We start from the raw sequence: 25,054 nt of genomic DNA on the forward strand, positions 1-25,054 counted from the left end.
TGCCTTCGGCTCAGGGCGTGATCCCGGCGTTATGGGATCAAGCCCCACATCGCTCTTCCGCTGTGAGCCTGCTTCTTCCTCTCCCACTCCCCCTGCTTGTGTTCCCTCTCTCACTGGCTGTCTCTATCTCTGTCGAATAAATAAATAAAATCTTTAAAAAAAAAAAAAAAGGCGGCTGTATAAACAAACCTTGCTACTTCACCAGTTCATTACTCTTGGCCCAAGCCCCTTTGTCTTGTCAATTCTTCACATATTGTTTCTTTGTCTAAAAGGCATAAAAGCTGCCTGCTTTGGCCACTTTTTTGAGTTCTCCTGTTTTTATGAGCTCCCATACATATGAAATTACATTTGTTTTTCTCCTGTTAATCTGTCTTGGGTCACTTTAACGATTAGACCAGCCCAAGGAGCTGGAAGGGAAAAATGAAAAGTTTTCATTCCCTACAGTCCCAAATATTGCATAGGACATACATACACTAAAAAGTTATTCATTGCTTATCTGAAGCTCAAATCGAACTGTGCATCCTATATTTTTATTTACCAAATCTGGAACTTTATCCCAAGGAGACATTTTGCAATGTCTGGAGACGTTTTTTTTTGGTTGTCACAACTCAGAGGGGGTCAGAGGGGGGCGTGCGGGGTGGGTGGAGGAGAGCTGCCGGTGAGTGGAGGCCAGGTTTACTACCGAAGCATCCCACGTGCACAGAGAAGTTTGCAGGTCAGTAACTTGGAGGTTGTTAACCCTGCCTCAACCATTTATTGAGAGCTGACTGTGTGAGATCAACTGTCTACTAGAAGCAGCTCACGGCCTCGTGACCTCAGGAAAGGGAGGCCCTCTGGGAAAATGAATCAGAGGGGAGATCTGGGCTGAGTAGGTGAGAGATTCAACTGAACTGACTCCCTTTGCAGGGAGGACTAAGATCAGTCCTGGCTGCTCTGACGGGGAGGGGGTGGCGACGTGTGCAGGGACAGGAGCCCTCTGCCGCCCACAGGCAGGGAGGGCCGGGCCTCCTGGGCCACCAGGGAAGCCATCAACAAACAGGCAGAACTCCAAGCACATCGTGTTCTGTGTCTGGCGGCCGCCGCCAACCAGAGCAGAGTCCCAGCTGCGGAGCCAAGAAGGAGGGGCAGCGCGGCCGCCCACCCTCACCCCGCCGGGGCCACAGGCGTAATGAGGCCCCCACACGGCTCTGTTCCTGTGAAAGGAACGAGCTTAATCTGAACTGCAGACAAGCTGAATGAAAGATCGCTTCCCCTTCGCAGTCAGAACTGCCGACGCTGTACATTTTGCCATTGTCCCTCAACTTTCTCTTACCCCAAACATACATTACAGTGCGTGCCGAGCTAGCGCTTCTCAGATGCCTGCGTGCGGGGATCACGTCCAGCAATGTCGTGAACGTCAGCTTCTCGCCCCTCCTAAAGCAGAGCTTGATAGGCCTGATGAACCCCAAACCCCAGCACATAGGTTCCTAAAACATTCCTTCTTAAAAATGGCCTCTGCCCGACGCTTTATGTTGAGCTGTCAGTATTTATGCAGTAACCCTATGGTAAACTGGTTCCTTCGAGAAATTCTGTGCGCAGGAGAGGGGCGCTTCAGTGATTCAGAGGGCTCCTCCTCAACCGTGTGACGTTGCCTCAAGCAGTTCTGTCAAAAATAATTCACTTGCTCGGAGCCATCTTCAAGCTCCCAAGATGTCAGACAGTTGTTTCCTTCCAGCAACACAAACAAGCACGAGGCTCATCCATCTAGAAAGTGCCTGTGCTACAGAAATTCTTTTGAATGATCTTGGTCTTCTTACTGTGCCTGTGTTTGTGGCTGAGTTTCACTGGGATGTCTGGCTTTTGTTTCACGAATCTGTCCCAGAAAGTGAAGAAGATACCTGAAATGGTAACTGTGTTTTTGAAAAATAAGTATCAGGTTACATTGCTACTGAGGAATCGAAGAATAATTGATGCCGTGCATGTAATTCTTTTAAGAAAAGAATTCATAATGTCTCTTTTAAGTTTGTTGTTGTCGTCGTCGTTTTTCCACTACTATACCTGTTTTGTTCCTGGCTGCCTTCGAGGTCCCATGTCTCTGCGGAATATTTGCATGACAAGTTGGGGGTCCAAGAGGAATCTGATAAAGCAGAAGTTAAACACAATATTGTACTGTGCCAAACAGGTGGAGCTCTGCCCTTAGAGCTGCTCTTCAGAAGCACGTGATTTGTTTCTAGAGAATGGGAATTTCTGTGGGGCATGAAAGTCCTTACAGGAAACAACTGTCTCTGTTCCCACGGGCTTTCCTTTCGTGACAGCCGCACCCACTTGGTCGAGGTGGTGTTCAGTCACTTCATACCAGGACTGTATTCAGAGTCGATGTGTGCCCGGTGGGTTCCTGGCCCCGCACGACCACGGATCTTGGCAGTAACTTTTTATTCCAGATGAATTCTTCATCCTCTGTACCACCGTTCTCGGACTTGCCAAAAGTAGGAGCACTCCTCATCTGCCCAGATGGCCCCTTTCTCTTATTGCAAAGAAATGGAATACAGCAGACACATGGAAACGAGAGTTGATGGTCCCTCTGTCCCCCGTCATAGTAAGGCCCACGAGTGTGAAGGGCTTGCCCACGCTGCTCTCGCCTCTGCCTGAAGGTGGGATTCGTCCTGGCTTGAATGGCCCCGAAGGGTGTGGGCCTCTGCACACAGGGGCTGAAGACCCGGCTCGCCAACGCCCCCAAGCAGGTCTGTGGCCCCAGCCAGGCACACCTTATAAAGGCCAGGGGTGGAGGCTCTCCTTCTGCTCCTGGGGCCCACAGGTAGACAGATGATTTTGGTTCGATCGCTTGCCATTCCAGAGACCTTGGGTCAGTAAGCACACGAATCAGTCTCAGTGCACACCAACATCTGCCTCACCAGGAAAGCAGTTCTTGACCCTCTCTTGCTCACGAATCCAGGCGTGTCTGTGCTTCTGTTGCGAAGCGAGAATTTCCTGTCCTTCTAGCTGGACTAGGAATCAAATTGACATGAGACAGATTAATAGGAGAAAATCAAATTTAGTTTTGTACATTTGGGGAATTCACACAGACTTGGAAATTCCAAAGACAGTGAGGCAAAATGAGGTCTGTATGTCATCCTGAACTAAGGAGAAGGGGTTAGGCATCTGGGACTTCAGAGGAAGGGAATGTATTTCGCAGGGTGATTAGAAGAGCAGATTTTTGGTAATGAAATGTTTGCCCTGCTACACAGCTGGGTCACTCAGATAAAATTTATCTCTGTTAATAACCCTTATTCTAGGAAAGACACCCCCCCCCCTTTTAGATTCTTCTAGGGAGTTAAGGGAAGGGCAAGTTTCTCTTGAGCCCACAGGATCTTGATACCTTCAGCTCAAAATAGTCTCCATGCCAAAGTGGCCCATTTTGCGGGGACCTGTCCTGAACCCCTTCACTTTGTAATTTTAAATTGAGTACCATCTCCAAGTGTCAGTGTTGGAATTTGCTTTCTCATTTTATTCCCCCCCCTTCCACCCACAGAAGGCAAAAATAAAAGATTCTTCCTTGACTGGACCGAAACTTGCCACTTTTGCATAAGAAAAGAATGGGAAATTGGGGTACCTGGGTGGCTCAGTCTGTTAAGTGTATGCCTTCAGCTCAGGTCATGATTTCAGGGTCCTGGGATTGAGCCCTGCTTTGGGCTCCCTGCTCCCTGCTCCCTGCTTCTCCCTCTCCTTCTGCTCCTGCCCCCAGCTCATGCTCTCACGCGTGCTTCTCTCTCTCTCAAATAACTAAAATCTTTTTTTAAAAAAAACGGAAAGAAAAAAATTATTGTGTATTTTTAAAACCTGGTGGAGAAGACAGGAGGCACTGGGGAGAAGGGGCTCAGCCCCCGCCCCAGCCCCCACCCCCTACCCAACTCCAGGAGAACGACTGTCTGACAGCAAGTAGGGCAGATTGAAAGTGGGAGAGGGGCAAGTCTGGGAGAAGGCATCTGGGGAGATTAGTTTCACTGAGACAGGCCCTAAAGTGAAACCCCAGAGTGCCGCTGCTGCTCTCTGCAGGATGGGGCCTAAGTCCGTTCCGCCAAAAGTAGACGCGCTGGCTCTGCACCCCACCCAGTAAGCCCTGTGCGTAAAGCACCTTACTCATCACAACGTAGTCACCAGACAAGCGATGTGCGTGCGTGTAAGGAAGGTCAGACTCCAGGGGCGCCTGGGGGGCTCAGTTGGTTAAGTGACTGCTTTTGGCTCGGGTCATGATCCCAGGGTCCTGGGATCAAGTCCTGCATCAGGCTCCTGGCTGAGCAGGGAACCTGCTTCTCCCTCTGTCGCTCTCCCCTCTCATGCTGTTTCTCACTCTCTCTCAAATAAATAAATAAAATCTTAAAAAAAAAAAAAAAGAAGGCCAGACTTCAAAGACGGCTTCAGTGATGCATTATTTTTAGAACATGATTAGAAATCGTCTTCAGTTGCCTGATTTCCTTTCTAATGAGCCTCCTAAAAGACAGCACTGTATTCCTAAAACAGAATGGTAGCAACACACAGAGTTCCAGGAGAGACAGTGCAGTCTTTGTTGGGAAGGCTTAAGAAAAGGTAGGAAAGGGCAGGGGATGGCCTCTCGGCATGTTTTGACAGGTGCCGGGGTCAAGAGTCACTTAGGACAAAGGTCACCAGTCGGAGGACTTTCTGTTGTGGGACTTTCTGTTGTGCTGGAGGGCCACCACACCATGGCTGACAACCCAGCATGCACTGGGGTAAATGTATTGTGAATAGTGGAATGTGGAAACAGAAGCCAGCAGCCAAGCAGTTGTCTGTGATGACCGTAATTGCTCAATTGTCATAACATTACATAACCCAAATAAATGAGAATTTAGTACATACCCAGTAGGGACACAGATCTAGAACTGTGTGCACTCCAAATAGAAAAAGAAAAGATACTGTGATCCAAAAGTAATATTCTAGCCAAGGAGGCAATATTAAAAGAAGTAAGTGCACACAGTAACAATACATACAAGCACGTGCACGATCACGTGCTGTTGGCAAGGTCCTTGAGACTCAACAGACAAGCACCCACTTCTTGAAGAAGAAACTGGGACATTTTTGGTTCTCTTTTACCTTGAAGGTATAACAGGATAGCCTAAGAAGAAAATTTCAATAATCCTAGAAATTTGCTACCGATCAAGGGCTGGTTGGTAGCAAAGGGCATTTAAAAATGGCTACTTTCTCTTGTGCAAGGTTCCTAATTTGTGCCTCCTGATTTGTTCTTCCTCCTAAGGGTGAATTAGATCTCCTTCATGCATTTCAAAGTAGCTTAGAATGTAAGCTTCCAAATGCAAGGATGGTTTTATTTTCTCCCATTCTAATTCTTCCTCATAGAAGGGCGTGGCTCTGTATTTAGTGAATAATCAATGACAATCGATTACAAGCCAGTACATTTCAAGGAAATCCATTCTAGATGCTCATACTTCTTCACTTACATTATTGCATTATTATTATTTTTTAAATAATGAGGACCCTCAGGTCCTCAATTCCTGTCCACTGGGATGGGGTCTGGAAGCATCTGTGTGGTTAGTTCTGCTTGGGTGCAGCAACTTGGTGGGAGGCTGAGGGAACCTGAGAACCTGTAAGTGTCTGTGAGTTGGGAGAGCAGGGTCTTCAAAATCACCTGAGTGGGTGTGGGAGGGGGAAGAAAATCACCTGAGCAAATTTCACCAAGCCAGTCCTGCTTGGAATGCCACACAAGCTCTGGTAAGACACTTTGCCGAACCAACTCCAGAGATGAACATAATGTATGAAAGATGTTACGGTTCAGAGCCACTGGCTAAGAAAAAATTCTTGAGACATCTTTGTTTGCAAGAAGGTGATTTTTATTAAAGCACAGGGACAGGACCCGTGGGCAGAAGGAGCTGCACTGGGGTCATGAGGAGTGGCCCATTATATACCCTCAAGTTGGGAGGGGGTCAGGGAGAGCGTTAAGTCTCTAAGGAATTTTGGAAGCAAGGTTTCCAGGATCTTGAGGGGGCTAGCTACTGTTGGGAAAAGGTCATTTATTACCATCGAATAAAATCTGAGTCATGAGTCCCTTCAGATGTATATCGGTGGGTCATATGCTTGGGGGAGGATTGCCAACATGTGTCTTGGGGGGAGAGATAAAGGAAGTTTGAACCCAGGGAATTTTCATATGGTAAAGTAGACTTACAGGATCCTGGAGGTCGAGCTAAGATTGCCTTTTGCCCTCAGGAAAGTATTAACATCAAGGTAGCTGAGTCCGTAGAGGAAGGTCACTGTGCCTGTTTCAAGGATTTGTCAGTGGGCTGTAGGTAGTAAGGAAATTTAGTGATTTTTATTTTGCCTTTGTTTCCCACATCGAACCAGCCTCCACTCCCTCTTGCCCGCACTGGCGGGGCACGTGCTCACCCTTGAACATGTTCCCTCACCAGTTCGGCTGAATGCTTACCTCTAGTCACTTGTATTTTTTCCAAGATCTGTTTATGCCAGCTGTGCTTGGATTTTTTCCCAGCTTTATTGGAGTATGATTGACAAAAATTGTACATGCTTAAGTTGTATAATGTGATTTTTTTCTAAAGGCGTACAACGGTGATTTAGTATACGTATACTTTGTGAAGCCATTACCACAGTCAAGTCAGCGAACACATCCATCATCTCACTTTGTGGCTGTTTTGTGCATATGGTGAGAACACTTAAGGTCTGCCCTCTTAGCGCATTTCAAGTATGCAATTCTACTGTTCTCTGCTTTTATGACCAGTGGTGAGTGTGGCTGTTTTCACACCACACACAGGAAGACTCGAACTGAGGCAAAATATTCAAAGGTTCCGAAGAGCCCATAGCCTAACCACGAGCTGGTCCTCCCACGGATTCTGTCGGTCTGAGGGAAGGTGAAGACGGGATCCACAGCCAGGGCTCCCCCTAAGCCCTCTGGGGCTCCCCCACTCTTCTGGGCATCTCTGAGACCACCAGGAGGGGGTCTGTCACATACCCTGAATCTAGAAGTCGAGAATCAGATTCAGAGCCTCAAATTTCTAAACCTGCGTGAAACGATATGGTCTAAAAAAAAAAAAAAAAAAAAAAAAAAAAAAAAAAAAAAAAAAAAAGGTACTTCTCGCTGGCTTACAAATTAGAGAAGAACATTTGTGTTTATTAAAATGACTCAAACTAATTAATTCATAGCTATCACTTGGAAACACTCAAAGAGGAAAGGTCTGTGTGTGTATTTAAAATTTCAAAACAGCAAAAGAATTAGGATGCCAATCCAGAGCTCCAGCAAATCAATATTAGTGAATATTTCAGCAAAATTGCAGGATGTTTCTTAAAGAAATTGGCATGGCGTTAGGGTTTTCATTCAGTATTAAAAGTAAAAATCGTATATTGAAGCAATAAATAGAAAATCATTCACATGTATGTGAAATAAAATTAGCATGATGTGGCAAGCCGATGCTCTTTATTGTGGATAAAGAAGACTCTATCTTGGGGAAGGGGAGCAAATTTTGCCACCCCAAGCTGTGTCTCTGGCATATTTATTATTTTAAACCGGTTATTTTTAAGAAACTACAGACACAGGGAAAGCTCTGAGAAGAAAGTAACCCTTTTGTAAGGGACATTTACATATATAAGGGAAATCTCCATTTGTAAGGGTGTCTCCCTCCTCTTGGCAGGAAGAGGAGGACAACTAAGTCTCTAGAAACTCTTATCGACGGAGAAGGCAAGGACTTAGATCTGCAGAACCACCTTACCTTTGTCTACTGTGCTCTGCTGATTATCCGCCATAACTGACTCCCCGTCTCCCACATCTTTTGTCTTTGGCTGGAGATGGTATTATTATGGGACATATATAATTATATTTATTTATATTTAATAAATATAATTTATAGATATTATATAATGTGTATTCGTTATATAGTTATATGTTGAGCAACTTTTCACATGCTCACGAGCCTTTTGGATATCCTCTTTTGTAAAGTACCTGTTCAAATCTTTTGTCCATTTTAATTTTTTTATTTTTTTTAAAAAATTTATTTATTTTATGTTATCTCTACACCCAATGTGGGACTCGAACTCATGATCCCAAGATCAAGAGTCATATGCTTTTCTGACTGAGCCACCCAGGCACCCCAGGTCTTTAGTGCATTTTTAAACTGGGGTTTTGGGGTACTTGGATGGCTCAGTAGGTTAAGCATCTGCTTTCAGCTCAGGTTATGATCTGAGAGGCCTGGGATTGAGCCCCGCCTGCTTCTCCGTCTCCCTCTGCCTGCCACTCCCTCTGTTTGTGGCCTCTCTCTCTCAAATAAATAAAAATCTTTAAAAAAAAATTAACTGGGGTTTTTGTCCCCTTTTATTGATTTGAAAAATTCTTTATGTATTCCGGTTGCAAAACCTTTGTTGGATATGTGTATTGCCAATATCTTCTCCTCGAGATGAATCATCTTTTGTACTTGATAAGGAAACTTCAGGCTTGCATTTGGGTAGGAACTGTTTGTGAGGATAGAATAAATTCTGTAGATTTTGTTTTCTTTGCTACCTGAGTTCCCTAACATACCTATATAGGCCATAAGTGAAATGAAAGTCTGATGTGTGATAAGATACGGAGTTTTAGTGGTATGCATTTACATAGTGTTGAACTTGGCGTTTGTTGAATAAACCAATAATTGGGAAGAAAGGTACTTTGTTTGTTTGTTTGTTTGTTTATTTGACACAGAGAGAGGGCGGGGGGGAGAGAGGGAGCACAAGCAGGGGGAGGGGCAGAGGGGGAAGCAGGCTCCCAGCTGAGCAAGGATCCTGATGTGGCCCCGATCCTTGGACCATGGCTGGGATCAGGACGTGAGCCAAAGGCAGACACTTCACTCACTGAGCCATGCAGGTGCCCCCAAAAGGTTCTTTTTTAAAATGAAATTTAAGCCTTCTAGATGGAAAAGTACCAGCAGAGCAGACACATTCTTGAAATTATTTTTCAATTAAATCATTCATTTTGTTCAATAAAGAAAGGCCTGCTAAATTCAGGGGACTTTTGTTAAACTCTGTAGGGAATATAGAGAATCATAAAAACAATGTTTTCTTTGAATAGCGCTCACAATTCATAACACGCCCTCAGAAACTGTATTTGAACTTGAAAACCAGTTTCTCAGATTCTGCATTGCTTATTCATTAATTCCAAAATGATATCTATCACGTGCCTACTGTGTGCCGGAACAAAAGCTTTAGCAAGACGGGCAGTAAATAACAAGCACGTGAATGGCAGAATTGCACCAAAACCATAATCCCCCGTCCCTTTAATAGCATTAACCACCTGCCTTCTGTGAACTTTGGGCAAACTTCTTTGTTTGCTTTAATTTTACTTATTTTGGGGGGCACCTGGGTGGAACAGTCAGTTGAGCGCTCGACTCTTGGCTTTGGCTCAGGTGGTGATCTCAGGGTTGTGAGATCGAGCCCCATGTCAGGCTCCGTGCTCAGCGCAGAGTCTGCTTGAGATTCTTTCTCCCTCCCTCTGCCCCTCCTCCTGCTCGCGCTCTTTCTCTCTCTCTCTTTCTCTTTCTCAAATAAATAAATCTTTAAAAATTTTTTACTTATTTTTTAAGTAAGTAATACCTTTACTTGGTTCAAAATTCAAAATGGTCTAAAAAGTATCTATTGAGGAGTCTTCAACCACAGCTTGATCCGCCCTATCCTCTGTCCCACTACTTACTCCTTTTATCAGTTTCTTGTGTGTCCTTCCAATGTTTCTTAATGGAAATATGCAAGATACAAATATTCCTGTTTCTCTCTCGCTCTTACATAAGACTTGACATGTTTCGTATGGTTCCATAAACTGGAGCAAGGTGGCTCTCCTGCATATCAGCCGTGGTGGTGTCACCCCTTCACAGAAGCCTAGGACTGTTAGCTCAAAGCCCACCAGTGCCAAACCCAATTTTGGCACAACCAGTTGCTTTAGAAATAGCCCCCAAAGCGTATTTTTAGCCATTTAGAGCATTCCTGCTTTACGTACAGGGCAAAGCGGTACCCAGCTTGCTAGCCACAGCTGAGACAAACCCTGGGGAACCTAAGAGCCCAAGACGCTGCTGCCCATTGGAGGTCAATGACCCAGAGCCCCCCCCCCCCTTGCTGGTATAGAACATCACCTAGACACATGAGCCTTTTCTCCAGTTCCCGTCTCCCTGGGCGTTCCCCTGCCCTTGCCCCATTCTGGGCGGTAGCTCCATGCTGCTACTTCTGGAAGCTCTCAGGGACTTGCTTCCTCATACGACTTGTCCAAGTGCTGCTCAAACAAAACTTGTCATGTACAGTTTACTGCCATTTCATGGTCGTGTCTTGTCCTCAATCAGCCCTGAAGTCTTCAATCTCATCACACATACTCCGCATTTTCACCTGGCTTTTTTTTTTTTTTAACTTCATATATTCCGGGCCAAGCACCCTCCTTCTTTTATACGGCCACATAGTACTCCATCCATAGTATGTGGAGTACTGCGCATAGTACCCCAGATGTGCCAAAGTGTGTTTAACCGGCTTTACTGAAGAACACTTGGCTTATCCCCAGTCTTTTGCCATTACAGTAATGCCGCGGTGTGTCACCTTGAACGTTCATCATTTTGTTCATGTGAAGTGAGATCTATAGGATACATTCCCAGAAGTTGGGTTGCTGGATCAAAGGGTAAACACATCTGTATTTTTGAAAAACATCACCAAATTGCTCCTCTTGGCAACACGCATGGGAGGGTCTGTTTCCCCATAGCCTCACCATTTATCAGCCTGGCAGGTGAAAGTAAACAAATGTCTAATCTTGCATTTCTCACATTGTAAATATCGTTAGCATAATGTCTGTGAACATGTCTGTCTCTTCCCCTGGACTGCGAGTCACTTGGAATCTAGGACCATTTCTTACTCATCTTTGCATCTTGCTGCTTAGCTAGCAAAATTGTACAAAATAGCTTCTTTCACATCCCCACGCCCCACAGAAAACATACTGAGTTGAATTTATCACCACTTCAGCCTAGAGAGACCCCTGTCAGGCCTTTCCGCTGCGGTACGTGCTGCCTGATTTTCATGTTCTTGGCAATATTCTCTGGAGGCTGGGCCTGCCCGGCCCACCCACAGTGGTAGGCCAGAACTCCCTGAGAATGTGCACACCAGTGGCCGCCCAGCAGCCCTCAGCCAGTGCCTGAGGAGGAATGGTTTGAATAGGCCATCAAGCTCATCCTTTGGGGGCATACCTCTCAGGCACAGGGTGGTCTACACTGAGAAATACTCATGGGATCAAGCTCTTGTTGCCCACAGTGGGAAGTGGCTTGATCATGTACTCCTTATTGGTTTTCCTGCCTTTCCTTCCTTTCCATGCTCACTTCTCCACTCCCCTTATTCCAGTTCCCTTGAACCACCTCCCAAATACACAACTTGCACTTTCTCAGGGTCTTTTTAATGGGGGAAGCGGAATAAAGACAGTGGCCTTCTTTTCCAAATCCAGAAACCAAGGTGCTGGGAAAGTAAGTGAGGGGCTCGTGGCATAGCTAATAAGTGATGAAGCTCCATTCTCTGGCTTCTAGAACAGGCTGGTTTTTTATAATTTTTTTTTTTAAGATTGTGTTTATGGAGAGAGAGAGAGCATGAGCAGGGCGAAGGAGCAGAGGGAGAGGGAGAAGCTCTCCGCTGAGCAGGGAGCCCGATGCAGGACTCGATCCCAGGACCCTGAGATCATGACCTGAGCCAAAGGCAGACGCTTAACCGACTGAGCCACCCAGGTGCCCCTAGAAATAGGCTGTTTAAAATGGAGTTTGTCTCCATGAGAAATTAAAACAACCATTGATACATGCAAGAATAGTACAAGAAGAAAACAAACAAGAGACCTGTCCATGTCTCAGAGACAGTACAAGGTGACATACGATGAACGGTGAATAAACGGTCCTCATGGACAGTTCTTACTATGTGCCAGGCCTTGTTTCAAGTGCTTTTTGTGTATTGATTCATTTACCACAAAACCCGGTAAGGCAGGTGCATGATTATCACCAGCCCCTGTTTGCAGACAAAGAAAATAAGACACAGAGGGTTTACGTCACTTGCTGAAAGTCACTCTTGCCCAGACCTGACCCCTGGATTTGTGCTCATCACCATCAAACCACACTGCCTCCGGGGAAGTGCCAGAAAAATTCCAGAAGTGACAGATTACTATTGGCTTTAGGCAGCAGGGGGTCTTGAAAGGAGAACATGGGATTAGGCCTAATTAAAGACTAATTCTTCCTAGGGCCATCAAAGAACTCATTTGTGTCAGCTAGAATATTTTCAGGAGCAGAAACTAAATATCCAAGTAAAAATGACTTAAACAACAGGAGATTACTAATAAATCCCACAAAATAAGAGATGTGGAAGCAGGAGTTTCTAATCTTGGTCAATTCAGACATTAAATAACATCAAAGCAGCAGTGACTCATATATTCATTTTTTGTTTTCCACTTGACTTCATCTTCTTTGTGGTTCCTTGGTACTCCATCAGGATCTTTTCCAGGTTGCCTCAGTTCCAAGTAGCAAGTATTATCAAAAAGGAAGGGAGGAAATATGTCCCAGCATCACCCAGAAGACATCCCCTTTGTTCCCATTGGCCAGAATTGGGTCACATGATCTACACACAGGGGAAGCTGGGAAAGTCAGTCTCTGGCCGTCTCTGTCTCCAACATGGAGGGCAGGCTTTCCCGGGGTGGCGGGGGCAGGGGGATGGACAAGGACTGGCTGGAGAAGGCAACGAATCATGATGTCACATCACTAAAATTCCATGTCAAAGCCTTCTTTTCTGGCTATGCTAAAATTTGGAAAAGCCAGAAACCCAACTATTTTTGCAAAGACAGTCAAGGGAAAACAATTTTAGATGGTGCTCGGGACCAGGACCAGAGATGGTACCATCTGATGATGTCTTATTTCAGGGCAGGACTTCAGATCAGAAATGAAGACCTGAAGCAGTCCTGTTCTGAATGGGAAGACACCACGCTCACCATATTTAGGAGGCCTCAGAGACTGGCTGCCAACTTCAGACCAGAGGCAGAAGTGGGATTGCTGGAGTTAGCTGATCCATGGACTTTTGGTGAGTGTTTGCTCTGCCGAGAGCAGTGTATTGAGCACTGGGGGGGGAGGAGGGATATGGAGATACCAGATGTGCATTCTGACCTCAAGAAAGACATAAAAATCTAATACTGGTCAACATGAACCGAGCACTTACTGTCTGCCAAGCCCATTTAAAGCAATTTACATTGTTCTAGACACTGAAATGTACATTTAATCCTCGTAGTAACCCTACCAGATAGTTCATATTTATTAGCCCCACTTATCAATATGGAAAATGAGACCAGGAAGGAAATGAAGGCATGGAAAGTTTAAACAATTTTAAGATACTCGATCTTTCTTGAATGATTTTATGAAGTAAAAACCCAATTAAGAATCAACAACAGGGGGGCGCCTGGGTGGCTCAGTCGTTAAGCGTCTGCCTTAGGCTCAGGGCGTGATCCCGGCGTTATGGGATCGAGCCCCACATCAGGCTTCCGCTATGAGCCTGCTTCTTCCTCTCCCTCTCCCCCTGCTTGTGTTCCCTCTCTCGCTGGCTGTCTCTGTCTCTGTCAAATAAATAAATAAAATCTTTAAAAAAAAAAAAAAAAGAATCAACAACAGGGGTGCCTGGGTGGCTCAGTCGGTTAGGCGACTGCCTTTGCTCAGGTTGTGATCCTGGGGTCCTGGGATCAGCCCCGCATCGGGCTCCCTGCTCAGCCTGCTTCTCCCTCTCCCTCTGCCCCTCCCCAGGCTCGTGTGTGCTTCTTCTCTCTCTCTCTCTCTCTCTCTCTCTCTCTCTTTCTCAAATAGGTAAATAAATAAAATAATTGAAAACAGTTGGGACTCCTGGGTGGCTCAGTTGGTTAAGCCTTCAACTCTTGATTTCAGCTCAGTTCATGATCTTAGGGTCCTGGGATCAAAAGAACCCCCATGTCTGGCTCCATACTTAGCAGGGAGTCTGCTTGAGGATTCTCTCTATCCCTCTCCCTCTGCCCATTCCCTTGCTCTTGCACACTTGCTCGCTTTCTCTCGCTCTCTAAAATAAATAAATAGATCTTTTTAAAAAAGAATTGATGACAGTTGCTGTAAACTCTCTCAGAAAAGTCTGGATATAACAAATATGTATGGCAAAATAAAGATTGGGGCACATATTCAAATTGACTTTGTTTTTTATTCAAGTATCGTTAACATACAGCGTTATATTTCAGATGTTTCAGATGTCCAATACAATGATTCAACAATTCTGTACATTACTCAGTGCTCTTCGTAAGTGTACTCTTAATCCCCTTCACCTGTTTCACCCATCCCCCTACCCACCTCACCTCTAGTAATCATCAGTTTGTTCTCTATAGTTGTCTGTTTTTTGGTTTATCTTTTTTCTTTGTTTCTGAAATTCCACATATGAGTGAGATCATATGGTATTTGTTTTTCTCTGATTTATTTCACTTAACATTATACCTTCTAGAGCCATCCCTGTTGTTGCAAATGGCAAGATTTCGGTCTGGTTTATGGCTGAGTAATAGTCCATTGTGTATATATACCACCTCTTCTTTATGCACTCATCTATCAGTGGATTCTTGGGCTGCTTCCATAATTTAGCTATCATAAATAATGCTGCAATAAACATAGGGCTGCATATATCTTTTCAAATTAGTGTTTTCATATGCTTTGGGTAAATACCCACTACTGGAATTACTGGATCATATGGTTATTCTATTTTTAATTTTTTGGGGAGCCTCCATAATGTTTTTCACGGTGCCTGCACCAGTTTGCATTCCCACAAACAGTGCATGAGGGCTCCTTTTTCTCCACATCCTCACCAACACTTGTTATTTTTTGTGGTTTTGATTTTAGCCATTCTGACTGATGTGAGGTGAATCTCATTGTGGTTTTTATTTGCGTGTCTCTGATGATCAGTGATGTTGAGCATCTTTTCATGTGCCTGCTGGCCATCTGTTTATCTTCTTTGGAGAAATATCTATTCATGTCCTCTGCCCATTTTTTTACTTGGATTTTTTGGTTTTTTGGTATTGAGTTGTATACATTCTTTATATTTTTTGGATATTAACTCCTTATTGGATGTATCATTTGCAAATATCCTCTCTCATTCAGTAGGGTGACTTTTTATTTTGTTGATGGTTTCCTTCACTGTGCAAATCCTTTTTATTTTAATGCAGTCCCAATAGTTTAATTTTGCTTTTGTTTCCCTTGTCAGAGGAGACTTATCTAGAAAAATGTTTATATGGCTGATGTCAAAGGAATAATTACTGCCTATGTTCTAGGAATTTTATAGCTTCAGGTCACATTTAGGTCTTTAATCCATTTTGAGTTTATTTTTGTGTATGGTGTAAGAAAGTGGCCCAGTTTTATTCTTTTGCATGTAGCTGTCCCATTTTCCCAACACCATTTGTTGATGAGACTGTCTTTGTATATCCTTTGTCTATTTCATTGTATATTCTTGCCTCCTTTGTCATAGATTAATTGGCCATAGAGCATGGATTTATTTCTGGGCTCTCTGTTCTGTTCTCTTGATCCATGTGTCCATTTTTGTCCCAGTACCATACTGTTTTGATTACTACAGCTTTGTAGTATATCTTAAGATCTGGGATTGTGATACCTCCAGTTCTTCTTTTTCAAGATTTTTCTGGATACTTGGGATCCTTTGTGGTTTCATACAAATTTCAGGATTATTTGTTCTAGTTCTGTGAAAAATCCTGTTAGTATTTTGATAGAGATTGCATTAAATCTGTAGATTGCTTTGGGTGGTATGGACATTTTAATAATATTGCTTCTCCCAATCCATGAGCATGGACTATCTTTCCCTTTGTGTCATCTTTAATTTCTTTCATCAGTGTTTTATAGTTTTTAGAATACAAGTCTTTTGCCTCCTTGGTTAAGTTTATTCCTAGGTATTTTATTCTTTTTGGTGCAACTGTAAGTAGGAATGTTTTCTTAATGTCTTTTTCTCTACTTCAGTATTAGTATATAGAAATGCAACAGATTTCTGTATTTTACTTTTGTATCCTGCAACTCTACTGAGTTCACTTATCAGTTCTAGTAATTTTTTGGTGGAGTCTTTATGGTTTTCTCTATATATGGTATTTCTCTATATCATCTGCAAATAGCGAAAGTTTTACTTCTTCCTTATCAATTTGGCTGCCTTTTATTTCTTTTTCTTGTCTGCTTGCTGTGGCTAGGACTTTCAGTACTATGTTGAATAAAAGTGGTGAGAGTAGACCTCCTTGTCTTATTCCTGACTTTAGAGGGAAAGCTGTCAGTTTTTCACCATTGAGTATGATGTTAGCTGTGGGTTTTTCATAAATGGCCTTTATTACATTGAGGTATATTTCTTTTTTAAAAAAGATTTTATTTATTTATTTGAGAGCAAGCAAGAGAGCATGAGCAAGAGGGGGAGAAGCAGGCACCCCACTGAGCAGAGAGCCTGATGCGGGGCTCCATCCCAGGGCCCTGAGATCATGACCTGAGCCAAAGGCAGATGGTTAACTGACTGAGCCACCCAGGTGCCCTGAGGTATGTTTCTTCTGATCCCACTTTTTCTTCATTTTGTTGTTGTGGTTTATGACATTGATTGATTTGTGAATATGGAACCATCCTTGCATCCCCAAGATAAATCCCCCCTGATTGTGGTGAATGATCTTTTTAATGTATTGTTGGAGTGGGTTTGCACATATTTTCTTGAGAATTTTGCATCTGCATTCATCAGAGATACTGACCTGCAGTTGTCTTTTTTTGTAGTGTCTCTATCTGGTTTTGGTATTAGGGTAATGCTGGCCTTGTAGAATGAATTTGGAAGCTTTCCTTCCTCTTCTATGTTTTGGAATAGTTTGAGAAGAATAAGTATTAACTCTTTAAATGTTTGCTGGAATTCACCTATAAAAGCTGTCTGGTCCTGGACTTTTGTTTGTCAGAAGTTTTTTGATCACTGATTTATCAAATTGACTTTTGAAGAAAGGGTGAGGCTCAGCTCAAGATAGGATTTTTCCCAATTTCCATGACCATTATGGGAGCCCCCAACACAGGGCCTACCTAGTTCATTGGTAAGAAGGAACCTAGAAGGTCATTGTCTGCCAAGGGGACAGTTTCACCTGATTCAGGGAGCCAGGACAGTAGCCAAGAGGCCAGAGACCTTCAAAACTTGGAGTATCGTAAATCCTGCTGCCCAGGCTCCTGGGACAATTCCCAGAATCCCATGTTGACAGAACCTGAAGATCCAAAGTAGCTTTAGAGACGCTGAGTGGCCTCAGCCTTCCGCTTTACAGCTGCGGATGAGTTCAGAATGGAAGCACACATAGGCTCTCCCAGCAGCACTGAACATTTTCCTTCAAATTGGGGGTGACCGGTTCATCCTGGCTTGCCTGGGTCTCTCCCTGTATCAGCATTTGAAGTTCCACACCCTGGGAAACCTCTCAGTCCTAGGCAAGCTGGAATGGTTGGTTAACCTACAAATCTAGGTTGCGCTGACAACCCAATGGGTGGTATCAGAGAAGGAAAGGAGAGAGATTAGACAGAGGGAATTTTGCCCCTCTCTCCGTAATAAAATCCCATAACAAAACGCACTGAAGGCAGAATAAAAGAGTTTCTGTAAACATTCGTTTTCCTTAGAAGCAGGAGATTCTCTGCTCACTGGTGTCCTAGCACCGAAGCTGTCCAAAATGGTAGCCACTAGCTACATAGGACTACTGAGCATTTGAAATGTGCAATTTTGAATTGAGATATGCTCAAAAAAATCACGGGTAAAACAGCTGCTTGATTCGAAGACTTATAATATGCTTTATGTTGATTACTTGTTGAAATGATAATATTCTGGATATATTGAATTAAGTTAAATACATTGTTAAAATTAATTTTACCAAGCTTTTTTACTTCTTTTAATGTGGCTATTAAAAATTTTAATCACATATATGGCTTCTGTTGGACAGTGCTCTTCTAAAAAGATAGTTCTGGAGAGAATGTCTCTATTGAGAAGAATTCTTTTTGTGTGCTATTGTTTACAAAACCAAGTTAAACATTAATTAGTTAATTTTTGCAGATCACGCAAAGGCCTTCAGGGAGGTTTGCAGCGGGAACTGCATTGCCTTGTAGGCGTTGCCGAGGAGCTGTTGAAAGCAGAAATGTTGCCCAGAACACACTCATGCTTTCTGTGACCGGTGACTCCAGGCCAAGCTACAGTGCATATAAAAATAACACCAATGAGTTCATTGTTCTGAACTTATGGCCAAATGGACTGCTGGCTCTTTCCATATAGTCTGAATCTTTTATGACCAAGGGATACAAAACACATTTTTAAAAGCAGTAATGAAAGCAATCCAAGTCTTTTTTTTTTTTTTAACTTGAGTATTGAGCAATTTTTGGCTCTCTAAAGATGGTAACGATGATGGTGCCTTATATTTGTATAAATTTTTATATCTTCAAAGTTCTTTACAGTTTTCCTTTTATTTCCATTTGAATGTGACGATATATCCCCATGAGGCAATCTGAGCTGTTGTTTTGTGCACATTTTATGGTTGGGAACCCTCACAAGTCGTCCTGACTCTGTTTGGCGTTCTGTTGGTTACACCCAGTGTTGTGATGGAGCCAGATTCTACCCACTCATGGAAGCTGGTCAGGCACGTCTTTGCACAGCCCAGCGTTCCCATCACGTTGGTGGCTTAAACGCAGCCACAGTGTGAGAATTTATATCACAGTAATGGAGAAATGCTACCCATCCAATTCATTGATTTTGTCGTTTTGTTTTGTTCTGGACAGCCGGTCATCAAACATTTACTAGCACCCCACTAGGTACTCCTCCAAGATTGAGAGCACTTCAGGATTAGAAGACAAGTTTTAGAAATCATGAACAAGGGGGCACCTGGGTGGCACAGCGGTTAAGCGTCTGCCTGGGGCTCAGGGCATGATCCCGGCATTCTGGGATCGAGCCCCACATCAGGCTCCTCTGCTATGAGCCTGCTTCTTCCTCTCCCACTCCCCCTGCTTGTGTTCCCTCTCTCGCTGGCTGTCTCTATCTCTGTCAAATAAATAAATAAAATCTTTAAAAAAAAAAAAAAAGAAATCATGAACAGGGACCCCAATTGTCTGAGTTCCAGCACCGAATTCTATAGAGAGCAGATTCTTTTGAGGTGAAAAGAGTCCTGCCACCTACAGGTTGTACCCTGTAAGAAAACGCCGCTGCTGCCTCTTTACCCAGGTGAGGCAAAGCCACACTCAGGTAGAGCCGAGCCTGCGCTCCCCATGAGAAGAGGGCAATCACCCTCCCAGCTCCAGCACAGCTGTTGGTTTCTGTCTTTCTGTTGTTCGTCTCTCCCTCCCACCCTCCCTTCTATTCCTCTTCCTGTTTATCTTTCTCTGCCTTTGCACATGTGTCTTGTAAGGGAGGAAGAATACATTTCTGAGTTCTTGGCTGAGACCCTTGCAATAAAAAACAGATTAACAAGAGAAAAACAGACAGAAGTTTATTAACACAGATACCTCACTTATATGTGGGAGAAACCTGGAGAAAAATGAGTGACTCCCTGAGGTGGCTCAGAATTCAGGATTAAATACCATCTTAATAGAAAAGGAGAAGAGGGAGGGAGGCTTCTTGGGGGAGAGGAAATGATTTGGGGGGAAGATGAACAGGCCCTTAGAAGAAAAGATGGGAGAGAGCGCCATTTGTAACAAAGTGTGGGTGGGGTGTTGGCTTCTAGTCTACCCTCTTGTGACAAGAGTCCGTCTTCTCAGGTTGATGAAACTCCCTAGGTGGGAATTACTGACAGTTGAGCTCCCTTTGAGGATGTAGTTTGAGGCAGACAGGAGGCATTCAGAGAACCCCCCCCCCCGTTTGTATTTGTTCAGAGCCTACAGCTCAAAGTCATCCTTACCCTAGAGCAGCATATTTGCGGGCAGCGTGTCCAGACCTCCTGCAGTCGTATTTTGGGGTGACCCCTTCTAGTACCCTTTAGTCTCTGTCATCTACACACAAATACCCCATTTTCACTACATAGGTCACTATGAGATAGAAGCCAGAAAGTCAAGACACCAAGTAACACCCGTGCCCAATGCCTTCATCCAAAGAAACCTGGGACCAAATGCTTCCGTTCCTTCAGTGGGGAAAAAAAATCAGACACTAAATTCCCTGGTGAGGGGGATATCTTTGAAACTGGAAAAGAAAGGAGACACTGGATGTAAAAAACTATATATACCTAAGATGAAATCACTTCAGTCATCTGTGGTTGTCTCATATCAAATCAAGCCCAGTTTTTTTTTTCCCTGTTACTTCATTATTTCCAAACAAGAGAGCCAGATTAGATAATCACATATGAATTTCAGATTGTGCTTGCTAACTAAAGTTTGCTCTTGCCACTCACTTGAAACAAGCAGCTAGGAGACAAATTATTCTAAATGCGCACCTCTGGGCACTCATTTGGCTTTAATTCATCTCCTCCTTCCCCACACATCAGTGAACTAATCAAAATGCTTTTGGAAGGGTTCTAACTCTAAACTTCGGTTAATACTCAAGTTTGCATATTAGCCTGGAAATCAGTCAGTGCCAAAAAAAAAAAAAAAAAAAAGCCAAGAACCAGAGATCTCAAACTTATGCCATCCGTCTGTAAACTATGGCCAGATGTTGTCTTATCACAATACCTCTATGTATATGTTACTAAAGAAGAGTTGACATTGAAAAATCAGGAAGCTTTTGATAAAAATACAGATTTGGGGGTTTTCTTTAGGACTCAGAAGCTGCCGCAATGGGCAGGCACTCCCTCGAAGCAAGAGTAGGTAGGGCTTTACTCATGTATGTTACTCGTTTGCCTTAGAGACATTTAGGTTTGCCACCCTGTGATAGCACCAAAACATGCATCTTATCACCCGAAGCGATAAGAAGTAAAGGCATGAATCATATCATGTCACTTTTTGGATTTTCAGGACCTTCTCTATTCAGGTTTGCAGCAGGCCACTCTAACCCAGCGACGATGACGGTTATGGGTCCACTGCCAGACAAAAGCTTTCTTGTAACTCCTTGGTGGCAACATCTGACATGAACTGACACGAGGCTGCGTATTATCTTTATTTTTCTCATCTAGCATAAACATTCGTGCATGCAGCTGCAGAAATATGAATGCATCTGACTCTCTGATGTTGCCCCTGACCCTGCCGGTGTTTGGTACTATACAGCCCAGGCACATTACCTTTAAAAAGTCCCCCAAATCCTGGAGTCCAAGCGTATCTAAGATGAAATCACTTCAGTCATCTGTGGTTGTCTCATATCAAATTAAGCCCAGTTTTTTTTTTTCCCTGGAGGTTTCTGACAAGGGCCTTGGGATCTAAATATATGAAACACTTAGAACAGTGTCATCATGTAGAGCACTAGATCACCGATTGCTATTAAACAATTAAAATAACACTGTTCCCAGTCCTTAAGAAGTTTGTAAGTAGGGAACAGGGGTCAGAAATGTACAAATGGCAGTATTGCGGCTGGAAGTGCAATATTCATGCTGGCCAATGGCGGCTCCTTGGGGGCAGGAAGAGGGAAGGAATTTGAAGCATACCGTAGTCTAGAATTGCGTTTTAAGTTGCTTGCTATACTGATCTGTGATGTAATCAGCACACGTGGTTGCATGCGCGAGCACACGCACGCGCGCTCGCACACACACAGACTGCCATTGCTCAAAGCATTTAGTAAAGTCAATTATAAACAGAACCTTGAGTTGGGAGCACTACTTGGGTGGAAAATGGAGCAGGACCATACAGTGCAGAAAAGAGTGGCCATGAGCATAGGTGAATAGCAGATACTGGCCATGGATTAGGCAGGGTCAGGAGGATTAAAAGGGAGGGACACTGCGCTTCCAAAATCATGTGTGACTTTCCAGTTCAGTCTTAAAAAGCAAGGTGGAAGTGTAGAGGACTTCCCAGTGCTGACACTTGGGTTGTTCATGCAAATAGCATCATTTCACAACTGATGTCACCATGCACAGAAAAATTTTAATATTTCTACCTCACTGCATTGAAGGACCAGTCCCCCCTTCCTTAGCGCTTTGAAAGCACTGTAAACATAATACTGACCTGGGTTACAAATATTTGTGTTAGATATATATTTGCATATGTGTATGTCTATAGATGTTTTAATATGTGTATGTGTATATAGCCCATATTTTTTCTTCTCCTGGACGAGGATAAAAGTTTCTCAAGGCATCCCTATCAAAATTCCAAGAACATTTTTCACAAAACTAGAACAGATAATCCTAAAATTTGTATGGAATCACAGAAGACCCCAAATCACTAAAGCAATCCTGAGAAAGAAGAACAAAGCTGGAGGTATCCCAATCCCAGATTTCAAGATATACAACAAAGCTGTAGTCATCAAAACACTGTGGTACTGGTACAGAAATGAACGCATGGGTCAACAGAACGTGATGGGGAACCCAGAAATAAACCCACGCCTCTATGGTCAATTAATCTACAACAAAGGAGGAAAGAATATCCAATGAGAAAAAGATAGTCTCCTTAACAAAAGGTTTTTGGGAAAATGGGACCACTTTCTAATACAAAATAAACTCAAAATGGGTAAAAGACCTAACTAAACATGAGCCCTGAAACCATAAAATTCCTAGAAGAGAACACAAGCAGCAATTTCTCTGACTTCGATGATAGCACCATTTTTCTAGATATGTCTCCTCTGGCAAGGGAAACAAAAGCAAAAATAATCTATTGGGTCTACACACACACCAAAAAAAAAAAAAATCTTTTACACAGAGAAGGAAGCCATCAACAAAACAAAAAGTCAATCTATGAATAGGAGAAGATATTTGCAAATGATATTTCCAATAAGGGGTTAATATCCAAAATATGTGAAGAACTTACACAAATTCAACACAAAAAAAACAATCCAATTAAAAAATGGGCAGAGGAAAAAAATGGGCAGAGGACCTGAATAGACATTTTTCCAAATAAGATATCCAGATGGCCAACAGGCATGTGAAAAGATGCTCAAAGTTACTGATCACCAGGGAAATGCAAATCAAAACCACAATGAGATTACACCAGTTAGAATGGCTAAAATAAAAGTGGCAAGAAATAATAAGTGTTGGTAGGGGTATGGAGAAAATGGAACCCTCATGCACTGTTGGTGGGAATGTAAATTGGTACAGACACTGGAAACTGTATAGTGGTTCTTCAAAAAATTAAAAATAGAAATACCATATGATCCAGTAATTCCACTACTGGGTATTTACCCAAAGAAAACAAAAATACTAATTTGAAAAGATATGTGCACCCCTACATTTACTGCAGCATTATTTATAATAGCCAAGATATGGAAGCAGCGAAAGTGTCCATCAATAGATGAATGAATAAGGAAAATGTTGCAGGTGCACACACACGCACACACGTGTGCACAATGGAATATTATGTAGCCATTAAAAAGGAGGAGATCACATCATTTGAGACAAAATGGATGGACCTAGAGTGTATTATGCTACATGACATAAGTCAGAGAAAGACAAATACCATGTGATTTCACTCATAAGTGGAATCTAAAAAAAAAAATGAAAAGAGAATAAACAAAAAGCAGAATCAAACCTATAAACACAGAGAACAAACCACTGGTTGCCAGAGGGGAGAGAGGTGGGGAGTTGGGCAAAATGGGTGAAGGGGAGAGGGGCCACAGGCCTCCAGTTATGGAATGAGTAAGCATAGGGAACACAGTCAATGATACCATAATAGCTACACTTGTGGAGAACACAGCATGATGTATGAACTTGTCAAATCACTTAGTTGTGCACCTGAAACTAATGTAACATTGTGTCCACGCTACTCAAAATTCATATGCTCAGTGAGGGCAAAAGAAAAAAGATTTCTCAAGGCAGAGACAATATCGCCATTGACTTGTCACTCCAAAATCTCATGCTGTGCCCAGAAGATACTCACTCAATGTTTGTTGAATGACTTACAAAGTCAGCTTGACCTGGCTCATCTTCATTTCACTCTGCCTTCTCCCCAAAGAGCAGAAACTCTAGCCCCTGAAGGAATGAGGACCTCTGTAGGTGGCCGTAGACAGGGTCACATAACTCAAGCTGAAGCGGCCTCGCTGGCAGCTCCCTAAGGCCCCGGATTGTTGGGTCAGTCTCATGTCTACCAGTCCTATAAAACAGCTCCAAAAGTCGTGGGCCTCTCTTGTAGAGTCTTCAGTGTGGATGACTACCCACACAAATGGTTTCCTTGGCTCTTCCTCTGTTTCCTTTTAGTCCCTCTCCTGCTATAACTCCACCTTTATCCCTTCTTTCCCATAAGAACTTTCTTGAACCTTCTACTGTTCCTTTTGCCCCCATTATGTCTCCATTTTTATTTTGTTTCTTTGCACACAGTTCCTGGTCCAGTGCAGAAACCCATCTCCAAATCAACATTCATTCATTCAGTAGTTTATGTACCAGGTATTCAGCACCCATAATGTGCTGATGAAAAGAGCAAAAAGCAGACCTGGTCTCTCCATTCATGGAATTTATAATTTTATGAGGGATTCAAGCCTTAATCAAATGAATATGTAAATAAGCATATGATTGCAAACCTCAGAGGTCATATAACCAAGGAAGCTGACCCAGATCAGGGGTTGGGCAAGGCTTGCTTGAGGAAGTGCCACATGTGCCGAGCCATGAAGGGTAACTAGGCACTAGGGGAAGAGAAAGGGCAGGATATCCCAGGTGAAGGGGAAGACTGTTCTTCAGGCCTTGCAACAGGCAGGAGAAAAGCGTGACTAAGGAACAGACCAGTCAGTGTGGTAAGAACCCAGACAGCAGGCCGGTGAGGAAATAGGAGCCAGACGCCGCTGGGTCTTATCATCATGGTAAGAGTGAACACAAATGAGAAATCTCCAGTGCATCACAAAAGGGAGTACAACCATAACACCCGTATTATTACTGAACAGCACTACTCACTTCAAAAGGAAGAGTTACTAGAGAATAGAAATGCATTTTATGTATTCCGTGTAATTACGACAGATTTGCTTCCCTCCGTGTGTGAAGGGAGATTCTAGAAAATTATTGTCTAACTTGCTCTGT

The sequence above is a fragment of the Ailuropoda melanoleuca genome, chromosome X, assembly GCF_002007445.2.
Source record: "Ailuropoda melanoleuca isolate Jingjing chromosome X, ASM200744v2, whole genome shotgun sequence".
In the NCBI taxonomy this organism is placed as follows: Eukaryota; Metazoa; Chordata; class Mammalia; order Carnivora; family Ursidae; genus Ailuropoda; species Ailuropoda melanoleuca.